General features: G+C 41.8%; 1 pseudogene; it reads left to right on the top strand.

Annotated features, from left to right (window-relative positions):
- Positions 1–2,115: 2,115 nt before the first annotated feature.
- LOC145850302 (uncharacterized) lies at positions 2,116–4,393 on the top strand (annotated as a pseudogene).
- The last annotated feature ends 355 nt before the right edge of the window (positions 4,394–4,748 follow it).

Here is a 4,748-nt window from a genome sequence, read left to right as displayed (position 1 = left end):
CAACACAAATGAGGGAAAAACTTGGTTGTAATCAATAAAAGTTTTTATTAAAAGTATGAATTTCAGCACTCGGTTGGACCCCTGTTATACAAGCCAAACATAGGTACAGGTAAGCATTTTCAGAATTTACATTTTTACAAGTATTGATTTACTTATTGTGACTCAATCTTGATGCTAGCAAATCGCGCGACCAGTTATCAAAACTCCACTCCACCCTGATATAAGAGAACAGTTGAGCATTCTTCAGCTAAATTAGTTAAGGGTTATGGTTCAGGTTGGGTTAGGTTAGGTTAGGTAAGATTTAGGTAGTGATGTCCCAGGGATGCCCGATAGCACTAACTGTCTGGAGCTGCTGAGTCAGAGGAGCGTGTGTAGGACTGTGTAGGACTCATTGTGGCCAGCAGGTCAAACAAACAACTAAAATTAACGAATCACTCAGAAAAACAAATCCTGACTTTTGAGTCATTAAAGAGTCGTTCAAAAAGAATGAGTCGTTCAAATAATAACGAATCGTTTGTGAACTACAAGTCAGACTCCGAAAATGACAAAGAGACACCAAAGATACTGTTAGGAACTGCTAATAATTATTCATGCATTTTTACAGTAGGCCTATTTTGTTTAAGGGCTAACCATCTTTACCAGTCATATCCTTTGCCTTTATTTATCTGTAATTTTATTTTCATCAGTTACTAAACTGTGTCAAAGAGGGACAACATGAATTCCAAAATGATCAACAATAAGCTGCGCATGACTCACTTGGAACTCATAGGCCTATTAGTCGGTGAGGTTACAAAATATATAAGGTTTTACCCTAAGGTTTCAACAGGAACATGACTCAAATGTGTAGGCTATGTGCATTATAAATTTGATCTCCTTAGAGGTCCTTACATCAGTCACCCTTGTACAAGGATAGATTCAGGTATGCCTAGGCCTACACTGTGATGTAGTTATAATTATCCTTCTTCATGATGCCATCCTATTTAAACAAACAGGTAAGAAACCCTCTGTCTGCATTCCATTTTTTGAAAAGTCACTGGTTTTAGCAATAAAGTGACATTTAAAAAATGCAGACACTGTTGTAAGGGACTGTAATAGAAGTTTGGATTGGAAAATATGGCTTTTAAGCATGAACACTACATGTATGTGGATACGCCTTCAAATTAGTGGATTCTGCCATTTCAGCCACACTTGTTGCTGACAGGTGTATAAAATTGTTAGTCGGGAGATCATTAAATGGGTTTCCATGATCGAGCAGCCAGACACAAGCCTAAGATCTTCATGCGCAATGCCAAGAGTCGGCTGGAATGGTGTAAAGCTTGCCGCCATTGGACTCTGGAGCAGTGGAAACGTGTTCTCTGGAGTGATGAATCACGCTTCACCATCTGGCAGGCCGACGGACAAATCTGGGTTTGGCGGATGCCAGGAGAACGCTACCTGGCCCAATGCATAGTGCCAACAGTAAAGTTTGGTGGAGACGGAATAATGGTTCATGTCCCCTTAGTTCCAGTGAAGGGAAATCTTAACACTATAGCATACAATGACATTCCAGATAATTTTGTGCTTCCAACTTTGTGGCAACAGTTTTGGGAAGGCCCTTTCCTGTTTCAGCATGACAATGTCCTTGTGCACAAAGCGAGGTCCACACAGAAATTGTTTGTCGAGATCGGTGTGGAAGAATTTGACTGGCCTGCACAGAGCCCTGACCTCAACCTCATCGAACACCTTTGGGATGAATTGCAACACCGACTGTGAGCCAGGTCTAATTAGGTCTAATTGCCCAACATAAGTGCCCGACCTCACTAATGCTTTGGTGGCTGAATGGAAGTCCCTGCAGCAATGTTCCAACGTCTAGAGGAAAGCCTTCCCAGAAGAGTGGAGGCTGCTATAGCAGCAAAGGGGGACCACATACTTTTGGTGTCCACATACCTTTGTCCATGTAGTGTGAGGTCCAGGATCACTGCGCTCCTGACATTGACAAAACTGTCAAACAAACAGGTATTGCAATGAATGAAATTCGTAAAATAAAACATTATTTTATGAACTGAAATGGAAAAAGTCCTTGAGTCTGTGTTTCCATTAATAGCACAAACTGGTACACTCATTAGTGCAACGGCAATGGAGTTTATAGAAATGTAAATGTTTCTAGGCTACTTGGCACTTGTGGTAAATGAAGAATGGTAGTTCGACGTGACAAGAGAGCAGCAGAGAGCTCGCATCATCACGAATACCAGGTGAAAATAATATTCTAAAAGGTTGTATTTTCTTACAGAGAGCAAATTAGGGGGTTATTAGTTCAATACATCTCAGACACCCTCAGCCACATTCACACAGTGAAGGAATTCTCTGACTGGCATTCCAAATGGGCACTTCAGAGAGAGACAGAAGCAAAAATTATGAAAGACATCAAGAAGGAGGCCGGCAGAATCAACCTGAAATTTGACCATGTCACCAAATATAAGGTCAATGCCAGGGCACAGGCCAAGGCGTTTGGGGAGTTCATATGGAGCAGCCTGAGCCAGGTGACTGCAGACAGTAAGATTGAGGAGCAGGAGAATGACCTGGGGGCTGTAATGAAGGATACTGGGGGGATGGAGAAGCTGGACTATATTGTAGATGCTGTGTAGTGTCTGGCGGTCACCTGTCTGTGTTTGAGGAGAACAGGTTCCTCTGTCTGCCTCAGGGGACGGGCCATGCCAGTGTTCAGGCTGCCATCATTGCTGCCAGAATGACCTGCCCTCTCCTCATCTATTTTAAGGGGGATGCTAAGCCCTCCTTTATAACCAGCCTCCTCAATGTAGAAGTACTGGCCTTCTAGGTGAGCAGCTGCATACAGATCAGCCAGGAGCTTTGTGACAGGATAGAGGAAAGGTAAGTGGAATGCCCATCACAATCCACCACTGTAGTTTGCCTAGTAGGCTATAGAGTGGTGAGGAGGAGTCTACCGTGTCCGGAAGCAACTTCACTATTCATTTTCTGGATTCAGGGTTAGGTTAGCTGGACGTTTCTGACTGGTCTTGGAACTGTGACAACAGGCAGCCTCTCCCCGCTTGGCTCGATGGGATATGTAGTGATTTTGCCAATACAGCCAGATATGTACACATAGTCAATTTAAAAAAAGGTTAAAGGTACAAGACTATCTTATTTGTTGATTTAAATCATGCTTTATTAATATAATGAGTAATCGAGGAATATCACAACTTAATTGACACAAAAAAACTGGAAAAAAATAGCAGCTCTACAGAGCGCCAATGGCGACAATGAATGTCAATTACTTCCTGAAATGAAGGGTCCGAAGAGCTCCTCATCACCACTCAATTGGTATTAAAGTAGTACTTTCAATGTTCTTCAGTGTCATTATACATACATTTGAAAAAATATGCTACGACAGCCTGAAAGTAAATTTGAGGAAGATCCCCACAATTGTATTTGTTTATTTAAAATACCTGTAAAAAAAACATGGTCCTACCTAGTAATTACACACAATACAGTATATTCTCTTTAATACTCTTTCTTTGGGCTAACAGGGCTGGTGTCATTCCATGGATAGAGTGCCTTTTGGGTAGTGTAATTTTGCCAAAAATAACTATATATATTTCACCTAATTTTAACATTCTGTCATAAAGATCAACTTTACAACCAACGTTTTTCTGTGTTGATGTGTTATGCTCATCGACACGCTCAGTTTTCCACCGCAAAATGGACAAAAAGAGTAGAATCCACTCAGATGCTTTTACACTATGATTTGACAATTAGATGTTCAATGTTTTTTAGTTTTTTTTAAGGGAATAGTTTTACTATATTAAAATGAGAGTTCAGTTCACATTACAGGGTTGACCTCAGCCTGAAAACCCAAAGTTGAATTTAATTGAATTCTACATTGCGCAAAAATGAGCATTTGTCCTCTCACGACCTCTACAAGCCAGCATGTTGAATACAATTATATTTTAACTTACATTACTGGTTATCCGTGCGGTTGGTCCTTTTGCAGGTAGGAATGTGAGACAATATATCCACAGTTCATATGGAGCAGCCTGAGCCAGGTGACTGCAGACAGTAAGATTGAGGAGCAGGAGAATGACCTGGGGGCTGTAATGAAGGATACTGGGGGGATGGAGAAGCTGGACTATATTGTAGATGCTGTGTAGTGTCTGGCGGTCACCTGTCTGTGTTTGAGGAGAACAGGTTCCTCTGTCTGCCTCAGGGGACGGGCCATGCCAGTGTTCAGGCTGCCATCATTGCTGCCAGAATGACCTGCCCTCTCCTCATCTATTTTAAGGGGGATGCTAAGCCCTCCTTTATAACCAGCCTCCTCAATGTAGAAGTACTGGCCTTCTAGGTGAGCAGCTGCATACAGATCAGCCAGGAGCTTTGTGACAGGATAGAGGAAAGGTAAGTGGAATGCCCATCACAATCCACCACTGTAGTTTGCCTAGTAGGCTATAGAGTGGTGAGGAGGAGTCTACCGTGTCCGGAAGCAACTTCACTATTCATTTTCTGGATTCAGGGTTAGGTTAGCTGGACGTTTCTGACTGGTCTTGGAACTGTGACAACAGGCAGCCTCTCCCCGCTTGGCTCGATGGGATATGTAGTGATTTTGCCAATACAGCCAGATATGTACACATAGTCAATTTAAAAAAAGGTTAAAGGTACAAGACTATCTTATTTGTTGATTTAAATCATGCTTTATTAATATAATGAGTAATCGAGGAATATCACAACTTAATTGACACAAAAAAACTGGAAAAAAA

Source organism: Salmo salar, chromosome 06 (genome assembly GCF_965601325.2).
Source record: "Salmo salar chromosome 06, fSalSal1, whole genome shotgun sequence".
NCBI lineage: Eukaryota > Metazoa > Chordata > Actinopteri > Salmoniformes > Salmonidae > Salmo > Salmo salar.
This window is presented reverse-complemented; position numbering and strand designations above follow the sequence as displayed.